Source organism: Lonchura striata, chromosome 6, assembly GCF_050655825.1.
Source record: "Lonchura striata isolate lonStrDom1 chromosome 6, ASM5065582v1, whole genome shotgun sequence".
In the NCBI taxonomy this organism is placed as follows: domain Eukaryota; kingdom Metazoa; phylum Chordata; class Aves; order Passeriformes; family Estrildidae; genus Lonchura; species Lonchura striata.
The window spans coordinates 32,723,406-32,739,354 of record NC_140708.1 but is presented as its reverse complement, the minus strand read 5'-3'; the positions used below and the strand labels follow the sequence as shown (position 1 = coordinate 32,739,354).

The window sequence follows — 15,949 nt, the reverse complement described above, 5'->3', positions numbered from 1 at the left end:
TTTTCTCCTTCTTCATGCCCTCCATGTTTCACTGTGGTGTTGGCATTTTTCTGTTGGTTCAGGCTGGGGACACACGGTCCAACATAAGTGACAGATATTGGCACGTTATTGTAAATCCAGCCCAGGGAGTTTCTGGTATTTAATGTTTGTAACATCCCACTGAGGGCAGAGCCCCACACGCTGCCCTGCAGGACAGAGCTGGGCAGGGCAGCAGAACATGTGAGAGATAAACAGAATAAACAACCTTGGAACCAGCACAGACCAATTATGACTTCTGCTTTGGCAGTGGGGCTGAGAGACAGAGACTTTCTACAATCTCGGAATCATCAATACCTCAGATTCCAACACCCTCCCTTCTCTACTACTTGTTCTTCCAGTGTTGTCCAAACCTTACATGTTACAGGAAGTCGTGGCACATCCTCAAAGGCATTGTGAAGGAAGGATGCCTTAACCCATGGGCACCCATAGTACCAGCCTCTCACAGACCCATCCTGACTGTTTTTTCTCTCTTCAGGAGATTTCCAAGTCTCCATGCCCCTCTTCTTTTGTCAAAGGGAACTTTAACTTCAGGGGTGTTTCAGGTCTGACAGGAAGAAAAACTTTTGGCTATGTGCAGCCACTAAAGCACAAAAATGAACAGGAAAGGCCCATTTAAAAAAGTTGGGGACTGGAGCAGTGGAAGTTTGACAAGGAGAGTGATGCAACAAAGACAGAAAAGATAACATTTTTGGAAGAAGAGCTGTAAGCTTGAGCCTCTCTGGAGAGCTGCATAAAATTTACTGGAGCAGCAAAAAGCAAGGAATAAAATTCACCTGACTTGTCAGGAGACCATTTTTCACAAAACCCTGATAATTTAGCTTTTAAAGCACAAAGACTAAGTCACATATGTGGAGGCACTTCTGATTGCTTTCTACATTAACTGGTAGGATATTTTTTGGGTTTTGGTTTTTGTGTTTGTGTTTGTTTTTGCTTTGGGTCTTCTTGGGAGTTTTTTTGGGTGGTTTGTTTTTAGGTTGATTTTTTTTTTTTTTGGTCCACACAGCTAGTAGAGGGAGCTTGTACAGCTTCAGTTCACATTTGTCTTTGTGAATATTTTATGCTATCGCCCAGGATATCAACACTGGTTCACCAAACCACAGCACAGCACAGGTGCTTTACAGCTCAGATGTGCCTAGGATTAGACAGCCTAAAAATCTCACGCTGAAAAAAAAATGAAGTTAAAATTTTCAGACTTTACTTACAGTTTTAATTGGCTTTCTAAGTATCTTCACACGTGGCATGAGGCAAACTGCATTTTGCTCACAGGCCTGTAACACAGGGAGGTTTGGTCAGGATCTATTAAAAGCTCTTTTCATCACATGCTTGACTTCCTTTAGCAGTGCTCTGAGACTCCATGGTTTTCTTTATTTGTTATTTTGCATTTATCAACCCTGGGTCCTTCATGCACATTCATTAAGGAGGTCTCCCAGCATGCCTGTGAAGTGGGTTGCTACTTCTGCTCACTGCATTTCATATAGAGGAAAACCAAGCTGAGCAACAGCTCTGTATGCCTCCAAGGGGGACACCAGGTCACGGTGAGGAGTCCAGTCCTTTAGAAGAGGTTTTTGGAGAACATTCCTCCAGGTGCCACCTTCCTAACGGTGCTCAAGGTGCTACTGTGACAGTGGGAACAAATTAAAGCATTGTGTTGTTTATTGTTGCCTCTCCACCTTATCCCTGCAGCTGTAAATCCCCCAGGGGTATAGTGGAGCAGGTTTGGGTTGACCTGCCATGGGAACCACAGAGGGGAACTGCTGCCACCAGGATGCCCATGTACCCAGGGGCTGCAGGGCAGGCAGTGCCTGACTCAGCCACCAGCAGCCTGCTGGGCTCTGCTGGTGCAGACACCTTCAGACCAGCTGCTTTCATCAACACAGGCTGCTCTGTGCGTGGGCAGGGAAGCCCAGAGCACCAGAGAATGGCAGTGGGGTTGCCAGGCTGATTGCTAAAAGCATCAGAGGTGGTTTTCTGTCTCCACAGCTGCATTGACACCTCCTGGGCTTCTGGTAGCCAGCAGTGGTCTCTGCTACAGCCTCACAAAAGCTGCCAGCTCAGGGCAGGGAGCAACAAGGCTCTGCTCCCTTAGCAAGGTTCCTGCATTGCAGAAGCAGCAGGACAAGCCCAGCAGAAGAAAGAAAACATGCTCTGCATTGGACCATGCACCAGTACCTGATCTGGGAAACTCCCTGCCCAGTATGAGGCAAGATGCCAGCTCAAGATCCAAGACAGCCAGCTCAGGATACAACCTGTATGTGTTCAGCAAAGTCTGCACTGGGAGTTCCAAAACCCCAAGCCACTGAGCCCAGAATTTCTTACCCTCAGAAGCGGTGCTCTTTGAAGCCTTCCTCCAGCAGCAGCTCAGCTTCCTTCCTGTCTCTCCCAGGCGCCTTCTCTGGAGCTGTGCCACATCCTACATGACAGCCCCTGCCCGAGGATGCCATCCTGCTGCCTGGTGGGGCATCAGGAGATGGCCCAGGAGAACCAGCTCCTCATCAGGGTGGTCTGTGACCATTTCTGTTTGTTTCTTGCTATGTATGCTATGCTGCTTGGGGAAAAAATATCTCTGCCCACCCTTGCCCTGACTCTATGACAAAGGCTTGACTGCAAGAAATGTGAAGGCAGCTGAGAACTGAGTGCAGGGTGATACTCTCACTTTCTGGGCTGTGAGCTATCATACAGAGTTAGCTCATCTTGGAGCCTGGGAGCAGTAAGCTTGCATTTCCTTTCAAAAACCATAAAATAGTTCCTCAATCCACTCTCATTTTCAATTTTTGAAAACAAAGTTTGTTTTTTTCTTTTTTTCACTAAGAAATCCTGCTAGAAAATGTAAAATATGTATTTCTATTCCTGACATGTCAGGTCTTTTTAACCAGAAAGAGAAAGGAACTGAGTAGAAAACACAGTCTTCTCCTACAAATTATTTTAATTTTGGCTAAATTTTTCAATTTTCTATTTCATTGCCAAACTGAATTTCTACTCTTCTACAGGGAGAGTGCATAAGATTTTTTGTCTAATTTTCAAATTCTAGTGGATCTCTGTTACCTTGGAAATGTTTTTCCATGACACTAGGGGATACCCCATGGAAAAATTGCTTCATAAATATAATGGAAGAGGCTGGATAACAAATGCAAATGTAAACATGCAAGATAGCCTTAAAGGTAAGTTTAAATAAAAAATATTAATTACAGGACCATGTGCATACTGCCTGCTTTTTAATGCAGCGTTTAGGTCTGTCTTAATGCCATCCTTCAGACTGGTTCCCATCCAGTATTTCCAGTTGTGAAAGGTTATTTTGCAGATTTCTGGTAGCTATGAAGCATCATCCAGTAGAGGCAATATCTGGTGATCTCTCATTTGTTAAAAGGCTCTGGGAGTACTAACCTTTACAGAACACCACATTGAATTTTGGGTGAGTGTTATGTGCTGTGAAGATTAATAATGTAGGCCCTGGGAAACTGTGGAGCACACAAGGAAGAAAACTACATAAAATACTTTTACTTGATGGTGAGAATCAATGTTTTCAGAGGAGGCAATGTAAGGAAATATTATAAATATATCCTGCACCCCCAACAGGTGTGCTCAGCCATTTGGAGTGAGCGTGCATGGGAAATATTTTCTTTGCAAAAAAACAGAGGAAGAAAACTCACACTCTTCAACAAAACACCTTCTGGTAGGTATAGGAAGAAATCTGTGTTCAAACAGGTCTTCCATCTCTTGAAGCAGTGTTAGCTGTCACCTGTTTGTGAAGAGACAGGTTGCCATATCCATGGGGAGCTGATGAAATGTCTTGGGATAATAAGTGGCCTTTACAAGAGCCTTTACTTAAAAAAATTTATTTACCAATGTTGGTTTAACATTCCTTGCTTAAGAGTTCCTGGGTATCACCAAGGACAGTGATTTTCTGCTGCAGGCCTGCATTCTTCTGCTGGGGCTGAACAGGGACCTGTTAGTTCCAGATCCAGCAGTGCTTTTCAGACTGGGTTCTGTGGGCTAATTTCCAACTGAACACTGGAAAGTTTCGTTTGTATTGGCAGATGCTGGCTCCAAAAAGTAAACTGTGTGCCCTGCCTGTTTTAATAAAGCAGACCTGTCTGTATGCACGTAACTCTCCCAGCTTCTTCAGGCCCTTTCAGCTCTTTGGATGACACTGGCCAAATGCCAGACCTCCACTGCCCAGCCAGCACGTGGCCAAACCCACAGGAGAGGCTGGAGCACCTCATGGTGTTGATAAAGCCAATTCTGCTGAAACACCCAGAATTTTATCTTTATCCAAAACATCACTGAGCTGGGCCAAAAATATCATTAGCTATTTCCATCCTTATCCCTAATGTGTGCACAATGGAAAAAGTGAAACATGATGTTAAAAAAAGATTTGGGTTTTTTTCAGATGTAAGAAAATAATTTCTCTGGAAAAAAAATAATTCTTGTTATTATATCCATCTTCTGTTTTGAGGACTTGATCCTGCAGAGCTCCTGGCTCCACCTCGGACTGTCAAGAATTGCATAATGAAATGGAAAAAAAAAAAAATCTCAATTTTTCCTAAACCCTAAAGCCATTGATAATATACAGTCAGACATTCCCTTTGGAAAGATGTAGCCCTGGAAAACCACCAGATATGAGGTTGAGAGCTCGAGTGCTGGCCTGGAAATGTTACTCTGTTCAAGTCAGGCAGTGTGTGTGGAAGTGAGTGCTGTGTCTCGTCACAAAGGATGCAGGACAGAGTTTATAACATGAATCCAGGACCATGTGGTTTACCACTATTCATTAATGATCTCTTCTGTTCCTTCACACAAAGGTGTGGAGCATTCCAGCTGAATACACTTTATGGCACTACCCACCTTGGACAAACAACACCCAGTGTAATGTTCCTGTAAACTCCTTGGCCAAATAATCTCTGGGATTCTTGTCAGTGGTCTGAAGAGGGAGGAAAAGGTCATTCATGGAGAGAATTAGAAGCTACTGACCTCCAAGCAAATATTTCTTTCTTATACTTCCTTTGTTCTCTCCTATTTTATAACAATAAGACTGTTTTAGAGGGGCAGGAAAGGAGTTGTTTGGGAATGGAGGTGCTGCATTTCAGTTTGTGGGTATTTTTTTGCTTGTTTGGTTTTTATTTTTTTTTAACGTGTATGTAATTTCACAATTAGCCTACAGCAAAAATTAGCCCTTCATCTAGATTCACACACACAAAAAATAGTCTTTTTCCTAGGACTGTAGTAAACATTTTTAAAACAGACGTAGCCTGAGGTGATGCTGTTCTTGTGCTTGTGTTTAGAAAGAAAAGGATAAAAAAATTGTGAAATGGATCATTCCTGAGTGAATTAAAACTGTAAATGACTGTTAAAAACACAATGTCCAATCATATGGGCAGATGCTTCATCCTACTATATAATAGTGCCTCCACCTGGAAAAAAAAAGGGCAATTTAATTGACAGATATTTTCAAATACACAATAATACACCTTACAATGAGTTACTCAGAGTTTGATGCTGTAGCCCTTATTCTTGGCAGTAATCTTTGCTCACCAGAGCAGACTACTGGTTTCACCTTTTACCAGCACTAAACTGGGGGGAAAATAAAGAATATCCACAGATAAGTTTTTATCTTTGTTAAGGTGACACATTCTCTTCAACCATTCAAGAAATATCATCCTCTCTTTTCACCCTCTCCAGGTCTTCAAGTACCTACATGGGAAGAGGTTTCTGATGGAAGAAGAGTCTTTAATCTAGCAGAAAAAGGCATAATGAGATCCAGTGATTGAAAGCTGAAGTTAGACAAATTCAAACTATCTTATCTAGGAACTTGGTAGATTCCCCATCACTTTTGAAGTCTTTAAGAAGATATCCAGTCTTGATGTAAAAGATATGCTCTAGATCAAACAGAAGTTATGGGTTTGATGCGAAAATTATTGGGTGAGGTTCTGCAGTCTGTGTTATGTAGGAGGTCAGGCAAGAGAATCATAATAGTCCCTTCTGGCTTTAAAATCTGTGAAGCCCAAACACGACTTCAATAAGGAAAAAGCAAGCCACCCTGACGACCTCTTCTGCCCACAGAACTTTAATTTTGGAAACAGAAGCTGGTTAAAGCAGTTCATCAGCCTTACCTGGACTCTGCTTAGCAGACTATTCGTAACACTTTGGGATCTTTCAAAGAAAGAAATTTAAAAACAGTCTAGCTTCTCTTTAATAAAAGATGTTGGAAAGCGCTGACTGGTTTCTTAACCAGCTATTTCATTTCAAACTATAACAAATTTGCTTTAAATTTTCACAGCAAGACGTTTATGTTTTTTGCCATAATTGTCAACATTTATTTATTTGATACTCTTTATAACATATTCCTGCAAATGAAAAGGAATTCAGCTAATCAGGCAAGATTTAATAGTATTTATATAGCTGTTAGATATGGAATAAATAATGTCCTATAATCACATTATTTTTACTGCTTTTCTACTCTGTAGCTAAGTTACAAAATAACTTTCAATTTGAGTCCCAACAATGCCAGCTTTCACAGTTTTATCTTGAGTCCTGATAATTTTCCTTAAATTGCCAGCTCCAGGAGACATATGAATTTATGAAAATCTTGTCATTTCTTTAAGAAAAAAAATCTTTCACAGTGGTTGCCAGTAAAGTTCAAAAACATGATACTCACTCCTCAAAAGACCTAAGCAAAGAGCTAAGTAAATAAGCAGCTCCAATTCCTTTTTCATCTTGTAATTTTAAGGCAAATCTCCTGATTCTGAAATTTAAACATTTGAGGTTGGCAGTCCCCAGGTCTGTTGAGACTTGACTCCTCCCATGGGGAAGGAAAATCTGGCTGGGCTAGAAAAGGCCACCCCAGTTTAACTGACTAGGCTTAAGAATACCTATTTTTCACAGATAAACAACATTCAATCTAAACCAAAGACCTGAATACAAGATGAAACCTTGGAGAATCTGATGGTTGGTCCAGACCAGGGACTCGGTGTGGCTTCTCTGACAGCACATTTCCCTCTGGTTTCTTTTGGAGGGCAGCCACTCAATTGGCCCTTTGAGCCATGATGACAATTTGGGCAAGGATGCAGCAGCACACACCACAACCCTGCCCCGTTTCTGAACCACTGGCAGCATCAGCCAGATGTTTCTTATTGTGGTCTTAAAGAAGCTAAAACCAGTTTTCTGAAACACAAAATGTTTTATTGAGGTGGGGCTGCTGTCATTCTTCACTCAGCATTTGGGCAGGGGGTCAGTCACCTTCACTGCTCCTGCAGGTGTCCAGGGAAGTGCAGGGTGAGCCCACCAAGTCCTGGGAGTCATCACTGGATGGGAAGGGGTCTGTGGGAAACAGGAGGGGCTGTAGGTGGCAGGAGAGTGTGACAGTGGCACTGCCCCCACATCAGCTACAGATGCTATCACAAGATTTAGGCTATCACATCTTTGTTTGAAGGGGAACAGTGTGAATCAGCAGCAAGGTGGACAGAAACTCAGGGCTCAAACCCCTTCAATGCCACATGAACCTGCCCACACTGGCAGCAGTGGGGCCTCAAAAATGGGCTGTGGTGCAGAAGGCATGTGAAAAATAGCAATAAATGTAAAAGCCACCTTAAAATCTCCAGTTCTTGAAGAGGCATGGACACCCTGCCAGCTCTCCATCTCTTTTCTGTTGTCATCTCACTCCAAACTGTCACAAGATGTCAGTGTTTTCAGATACTCCTGCTATGGCTGAGCAAACAGCCTCTCCACACTGCCTGGCTGACTTTCAATGGCATAAAATTCATCCATAAAATTGAGCCATAAGGTTCTCAGCAGAGTGGCAGTACGACAAAGAAACTTGGTGTAGGAGCCACATCAGCCTCTGGCAGTGGGATCAAGGTGCAGTTGCAGTTTACCCTTGTCCCTGGGGTAGCTGAAAGGCACCTGGGTGTCCAAGCTAAGGTGGTGATGCTTATGAGGATCACTGAGTTTACTACCACCCTGGTTTTGAACTGAATCTTTTTTTTTCCTCCCCTTGAAAAATTATTTTAGTGTTCTGAAATGTGAAGTTTGTTTTAGCTGGTAAATTCCTTAATCCCAGGTTTCCCTGTATGACACACCAGTCACAATGTCCTCTGGTAGGTAGTTCAAAATACTGCCTATTGGCATTTTCCAAGTTTCTTTTGCATTCAAAGACATTAATCCAGACTCCTCTCTTCACCCATATATACATAGAAGGATTTTCAAGGACCCAAGGTCATCCACTCTTCCCAGAAAATATAGCATTTGCAATTTCCTATCCCCTGCTGACCCTGTTACTCTGAGGCATGGGTGGTTTGTGTTGAGAGCCCTGGGTTTTATCCTCCCAGTGTTGTTATTTCTATGAATGTTAAAAATCCATCTGTAAAATTTAAGAGGAGCACCTTAATGCGAAAGGCATCCACAATCACAGAGCTATCTTCAATGTCCCTATAAAACCAACACGTGGATTATAAAATCAGTGTGGGATCCTGCTTTGGAAGCTTTGAATTACCCTTTCGAGGAGTCACTCATTGCCATCATCTAAATAAGAATATTCCACTAGGCAACAGACCCCACCAGCTGGATAACACTAATGTCCCCTTGTCACGCCAGACCTTCCTGGCAGTATTCTGTGATCCTTGCAATTTGAACAAATGGTGATGTATAAGAATTTTTTCCCAGCTTCTTCCTGGGAGTTTTGTCCATTTCCAGACCCAGAGGTTTTTTGTTTGTTTGTTTGGTGTTTTTTTTTTTTTTGTGTGTTTTTTTTTTGTGTGGTTTTTTTTTTTTGTTTTGTTTTTGTTTTTGTTTTTTTTAAGACACCTTTGTGGAGACTGCCCATGATAATTAGCATTATTTCAGAACGGGGCATGTTACAGGGAGGGGGAAAATACACCTGGTCCCATTGCATAGAAAACTCCCAGAAAAAATGAATAGGCTACAGTAATGTTTACAGCTCAAACAGACCCATCTGAGTCGAGCCTTTTGTGTTAATACCCAGGTGTTTATTTCAGAGAGATGCTCTAGGTAGGCTGTCTCTGTATGAGACAGCTGATTTATGCTGTGATTGTTTGCCACCAGCGGTCCTGCTGCCTCGCAAGCCACACCCTTTGCTGCCATCCCGAGGTTTGCATTTGATTTCCCTGGAGAAAGAAGCTTCTGTTCACATTCCCATCCACCTGTGTTGCCTCAATACAGCATTCTATGTTTCCTGCTTTTCTTACCCTCCCCTCCCCACCCCTGCGAATTTGCTCTCCTTGAGTGGCATGAAGAAAAATAAAAATAAAAAAAAAGACCACCTCCTACTAAGAGGACTAAGACCTGGGGAGCCAGCGAAGAGGAGAGGCCGTTGCCTCTAAAGTTCAGAAATAAAAAAAAAATGACTTGTTCTTTTGAGCTTGCTGTTCCCTGATGTGACACTGTGATCAGTATCAAATGCTTGGTGGCAAGGATTTTTGTCAAGCTTTCCCAGCTAAAATAGATTTAACCTACCAGTTGCTCTTTGTGGGTTTAACAATGTGTGTGACAATAAAGGGCTGCTGCCGCTGCATTGTTAACACATGAATAGTCCCGGCTCTCTGTATTTACTATTGTGCACTGCAGATTTCCAGGAAGGAGTGTTTGGCTCTGGCTATTGATACATGTCCTGTTTTGCAGAAGGAGCTGAATCAGCCCCTCAGTGATTAGGTGATGTGAAGGGGCAGTAAGGATTTAATTGAAATTAAGCAAAGCACCTGATTGCCTTTGAACTGCTCTCTGGGTTTCTCCCCTGCTCGGAGATGGTGTGCCTGGGTTCCACACTTCGCTGTCGCTGCCTTTGCACGTGAAGAGTTCACCCTGAGGGCAGGAAACTTGCAAAATGCCAAAATCAAGGAAGAAATCTATTCCTTGATAGCAGTTTGTAGTTTGTTCTTGGCTAGGGCTGGCCAGCAGTGCTATGGACAAGAGGAAGAAGCAAGGAGAAAGAAACTGATAAGCTCTGCTCCTCCGAGAAAAGCACTGTCAGACAGGCCTGAGTGAGAAGGAAGCTTTGAGAAACCCCAGGGATACTTCTGGTGACTCCTGTGCACGTAGTTTTTTTCTCATTTTATGTTACACAGCACCATGAGCACCCAGCTGGGACTGGGCTGCCTCTGTTGGAGAAGGATGGTGAAGGCCGGAGGGCTGGGTGGGATGAAGCAGGATGCTGGCAGCATCCCACTGTGTCACTCGTGGGGGTGTGTTCCCACCACTGTGCCCTTCTTCACTCACCTGAAATACCCTCACAGCCTCCACAGGGCAAGGGAACTGCTCGTGAACCCTGGCCAACCCCATGAATGTCCCCTCAGGAGCAAATCTCAGCAATACCTTTTCTCCATCCAGCTTAAGTGAGCCCCTGGGGGCAGGGAGAGCCACATCTGGCTCTCCTCTGGATGGCAAGAGCCAGATGCAGTCTCAGGTGACCCAGAGTCAACCCTGGGCAGAAAAGGAAAGTTGCACTCAGGTGCTGAGAAAAAAGAAGGAAAATCCTCAAAGGGTGCAACATCTCTCCATCCTGGAAGTGATCTTTGACAGTGTTTCTCTCGGTTTCATTTCCGTAACAATCAGCCACTTATTATCAAATCAATGCTGCTGGGGAAATGGAGTTAAATTAAGGGAGATCAGAGGCAGGAACGGAAGCGATGTCTATATAAATATCTGCCTATATTATATAGAGTACTGTAGTTAATCAATCCTGAGAACAAAGGGCTTGGCTTGAACTGAGGAACAGCCCCAGCCAAGTGAAGGAGCCCTGCTGTGGTAAGCAAGCAAACAGCGCTATCGACAAGGAAAATGTTTATAAAGACTTCTCTGCCACTGAAGGAGTTGAAAAACAAGGGTTTTCAGCCCCTGGGGCAAGCAGTGGTCCCCTGGCTCTTTGGGCGAGTGCTCCTCTGAAGGTTAGCGAGCACAGGAGCCAGATGAGGGGACAGCAGCTTCTCTTAGCCGAGGCAAAAATCTTATTGATTATACGTTCAATAAAAGGTCAAGACTCCCTTCGAGGGTCACCACAGTTTCAGGAAAGCTCTCCCCAGCCCCAGCTCCTCTCCCTGTCTGCAGAGTGTTTTGTGCCAGTCTCTCCAGGTGGACACCTGGGGTAAAAGTGAGCCGCAAATGAGCTAATCATCATTAATGTGTCGGTAGAACCTACCAGCCTGACATCCCTCCTAATGGCTGACAAATGTCAGGGTGACTTGTATGCTTTTTTTGTTAATTGAATTGGTTAATTAGGTCCCAGAGGCCTGGCTGCTAATTGTGAGCTGCAGTGGAATATGGGTTTAAAAAAAATGCCACAACAACAAAAAAACAAAAACCCCCATAAAATCCAATGCAAGGAAGTTAAAACAAAAGGGAGAGATGGGGGGGGGGGGGGGGGAATATCACCCCCCCACACTCAGTCACTCACTCACCCACATGCACACACAAAACCTCCTTTGTGTTCTTTACAATCTGTACAGTTACCTTCGCTTAATTTCTGACCTGCCACATGCTACTGCCTTCTTGATGTGTTTTTAAAAGGAGGGTTAGAGAAATTCCAAATCTGCCTTTTTTGACGAGAGCATCTGCTCAGTCAGAAACACAGTCATTAATTTTCTGCCAATTAGCAAAAAGAAAAAGAGAGAGAGAGGGAAAAAAAAAAAAAGAAGAGGGGAAAAAACCCCTCCAGATTTGCATCTTAATTTGTTACTTTGTAAAGATGTTGGTTTTTTTAAAAGTTAAATACTCCCTCCGGTTTGCCAGCCATAGAAAGTGAAGAGATGATAGCAACTTCCCACCAAGAAAAGGCAATTAATCATTATATTTTGCACTTCTGTAGCAGCTTTCATCCCCTGATCTCAAAGCGCTTTGTGAAATTATTGTATTAAGTCTCCTGCCAAGCCCCGGTGAGGGTGGCAGTGTACCAGCAAACTCCTTGGGGCCAAGGTGGTCTTAATCTGCATCTGCTGAAATGTGCCAAGGACACTAATAAACTTTATAGGAAATAATTACTAGTTTACCTGTTTCAGTGAGGGTTAAGCAGAGGCTCACGGGGCACTTGGGGGTTTCCTGGAGAATACAACCTAGAGCTGGAGGGAACATCTCGAACCACCTTCCTCTTGTCTCAGCATTCCCACTCCTTCTTTATTAACAGCCTCAACTGGCAGCCACAGGCAGAGAGATCCCTGGCATTGTCGGTATTAAAAGTATTAGAACTGCTCAAGAACTGGCTTCTCCTCTGTGCTAATACCCCACAGACCATGAACACTGCATCCACCCTGTTGTGAAACAAAATACTTGGGAATTCAACCATTTCCTCCCAGGCAAAAGTTGAAAAAACAGTGCCCAATCACTTGAAACATCTTTTCAAAAATGACATCACTTTGCACCATGTCTCAGCCTTGAAATATTCTCTGTTCCTTCCCACCTTACCAAAAGAAAATTTACTTTAAAAATCAAAGCTATTTCTCCTGCATGAATTTAATGAAGGTACTGTTGTTAATGGAATTTGCTTTGAGATGTTTCTCTCCATAACTGATTTGTGCAATTTTAAAGTAACATGTCAAAATCCATACTTTTCTCTAGAAAAGGAAAAAAGATCTAATTATCATTGAATGATGATTGCCTTTTCCTGAGCTGGTACTGATGTGGGAAACTTAGCTGTTTGCCTGTTTCCATGTGTATTTCGGATTTCTGGGTATTTTTTTTTTCCTTCCTATAACAGAAGAATCCCAACGGCTCAAAAAATGGGAATAAAGGTGGTTGATCCCTGGTGCTACTCCCTGTGCAGCCTTGCTGCAGCAGCAGGACTCAGTTTGCCTCAGTTTCCCCTTCGCCCTTGGCCAGGGCTGGATGGTGCCCGCAGGTGCCTCCTTGGCCAGGAGGCACCTGCCCTTCCTCCGCTCCCTCCTCACCCCAGACTCCCACGGGCTCCTCGGGGCTCTCAGGAGGGGCAATTTGTGGATGCTGGCAATGGACCGCAGCCCTCAGGTGAAGATAAAACACGGCGATTATCCTGCTCGCTTCCCCACCCCCGTACCTGTCGGATAGCAAAGTTGCCTTACGAGTTAAAATAAATTGCCTCACGCTCCCCACTGAAAGCATTTTGACTTTGTCTTGAATCGCGTATTCCAGTAGTCATTATACTTCAGCTCCTTCTTCTTCTTCTTCTTAGCATATGACATACATAGCAGTTCAAAAGTTGCAGCGAGCTGCTGCCAGGTCACATTCAAAGGAAAGTATCTGGGAAGCTGGCAGCTAAAAGTATCTGATAAGTTGGCACTGTTACTGCTCAGCAGGAGGAGGGAGAAGTGAAGGAAGGAAGGGGAGGGGGAGCCAGGCATGGGGGAGCAGGGAAGGGGAGAGATTCAAAGGGCTTTTGTTTCTGGATCAGATTCTTCCAGACTCTGAAACTTTTGCAGAGATGTATGTGCCAGGGATTTTTTTTTTCCCCTTCTCTTCCTCCTCTCCATAGTTTAATGCATTAAAATAACCTATTAAAAGGCCTATATTTGCTTTCAAGCAGACTCTGAAAGGCGCTCAAGATGTCACTATTAAAACCGGCGCTGTGCTTTGCAGGCGAAGGTCTGTGGTGAGGAGAATAAAGCAGAATTGATTAGCTGCTCCGACTTTGCCAGCCTTACAAAGCCTGCGGTGTGCCACAAGTTGCTAGAGAACAGATCAGCAGCTTCTAACCAGCTCGCCCATACACAAGGGTGCATCACTTTGAAATCCAGCTTGGTTCTGCAAAGCCTGGCTGGCCCGGCATTCCCACAATGTCCCCGCATTTCCCACTTCCCCATGTCCTATTTTCCCCCTTTTGTGAGTCATCTGGGAAGAGTCCAGATTAAACCATCGTGGCATTGCCTCTGAACCCAGAGAACAAAATACCCTCCTGGGAGGCTGTGGAGGGTGTTCGATCCGAGGAAGCCACAGGACCCCAGAGCAAACACCGTGGCTGTTGCCCCAAGAGTCTTGTTCCTGGCTACTGAATCGACAATGAATTCTAGAACAAACAGACTGGAAAATGTTGGAAAATGCTGCAAATGGCCAAAAGCATAAAACCAAGGCACAAAGGTAACGAGGGGATCGGAGCCCTTGTGTTCTGCATAAAAATGATCCACTCTGCACCTTTGAAATTAGGGGATGGTGTTCATGTCACGCCGTGCATCACTCTGACAATCCACCCCTGAGTAGTCATTGTCATTATACCACGGGTCACATTTGTTACAACTCTATTAATGTGTATGAAGTTACTTCTAGTCTAACACTGGCCTAAGAAAATCAGGCTTAATTAGATTCTCCTTGTAATTAAATGCAATTTATTCTTATGCTTTGTGTTATGCTTCTGGCTTGCCCGTGCTGTTGTTGGCTGATTATTAGAAATGTATTTATGAAAGGTGTAACAACTGTGTAAGAGCTGTGTTTTTAGCCAACATGCAATTAGCTTTGCTTGTACCAACCTCAGCACAGCAGGGCCTTGGCCCCTGAATGCGGCTGGTGTTGGGAGTACTGCACAAATAAAGAGAAGGCACAGGCAAGCCTGATCTCATTTACCTTGGTAGATTAAGGTTCTATCAGATAAAATCAGGCTAAGGGTCTGTGTTCCATGCTTAGGCCTATAGCTCTTCCCAAGGAAAGCTTTGACTAGCCCTGACTAGTGATTAACTTTAGCTCTGCTTTTCCAGAGGTTTGCACGTGATTAACCTGGCCTGTTAAAAACAGGGCCACTGAACTTTAACAGAGATGAGAGCAATAAAATAAGCATTCATCAGTCCTTTAAGGGCTCAAACTCTGTGCTATTCAAACCTATGCAACTCAGTGGGAAAACACCCTTTTCCCCCTTCACAATTATGCCAACAGCTGCACAAAGCACAAGCAGAAGAGCAGGTCCAAGGAGATACAAGGCTGCAGAAACAGGTTCACATCAACAGCTGCTCTGTCCATGCATCCCCTCACCAAAAATTCCCAGCCACTGGGTTTTCATTCTTTGTTTTCAGGGAAGCATTTGCTGAATGTCTCTCTATTGACTATTGAAGTCAATAGAGTAAATTGAAAATTATCCAATACCTTCGGTAATTTCCATTTAAATCAATGGTAAAATAGATACAAAGACCAAGCCAGGTCTCCCTTGCTGCTACTTAAAATAGTTTAATAGAGGGGAAACACCTTTGCAGGTGAGCTGGCTCAGGGAGAGAGTCTGAAACAGATTGTGGGAACAGATATTTTCCCCACCACCACCACCACCTACATTCTCAAATAACCTGATTATTCTCGTTAGCGCTGCGTTCGGATGGCTGCAAATGAATAAAAGAAAACAGGAGCAGGAGCGGGTAGTAAATCCTCCATATATGAATATGAATATATGAGTTTAGGCAGCTCCCTCCCACTCCTGCTAAAAAAAGTTTTAATCTTGGCTGCTCCGTGCATATTGACTGGCTGCATATTGACACGCCACCTGCTGAGGCTGCTTCAGCTATTGATAACCAATGCCATCACGCCTCCAGTTCAAACACTGACTGGCGGCTTTCATGTTTGTAAACAGTATTGATCTGCATAAATCAGCTTGCCATTAGACTGCCGGATTAAACAAGGACGAAGACAGAACATTTGTGAGATTAAATCCGGAAACAGTTAATTAAAAGCTGAGCAATAAACCCAAGCTGTAAACAGCAGGCAATTAATTCAGGCATCTGTAGCTGTATGTGCACAGTCCCTTCGCCACGCTCCTGGCTGTGCCCCCTGTCCCCCCACCTGCCACCTGTCCCCAGCGCCAACGTTCTGCCTCCTACACCCATCACCAAGAGCCATGCTGGAGTGCTCCCTCACCACGCTGCTGCAGAAGGGGCTGTGAAAAGGAATCTTGAGATGTAGGGACATTTTTTTGTGAGGAGGGGGAGAGGGAAGCCCTCCAGGCTTTCCTTGTGCACAGCGTGGTTGCAGT

At 44.0% G+C, this 15,949-nt stretch overlaps 1 long non-coding RNA gene across 1 annotated transcript in view; it reads right to left on the bottom strand.

The window, feature by feature from the left end:
- LOC146767077 (uncharacterized) overlaps positions 1 to 15,040 on the bottom strand; it is a 38,347-nt gene extending 23,307 nt beyond the window's left edge. The window contains exons 1-2 of the long non-coding RNA XR_014956177.1: positions 2,356 to 15,040; positions 1,242 to 1,307 (exon numbers count right to left, since the gene is read on the bottom strand). This is a non-coding gene — a long non-coding RNA (uncharacterized LOC146767077). The remainder of the gene's footprint in view (positions 1 to 1,241; positions 1,308 to 2,355) is intronic.
- Positions 15,041 to 15,949: the final 909 nt, after the last annotated feature.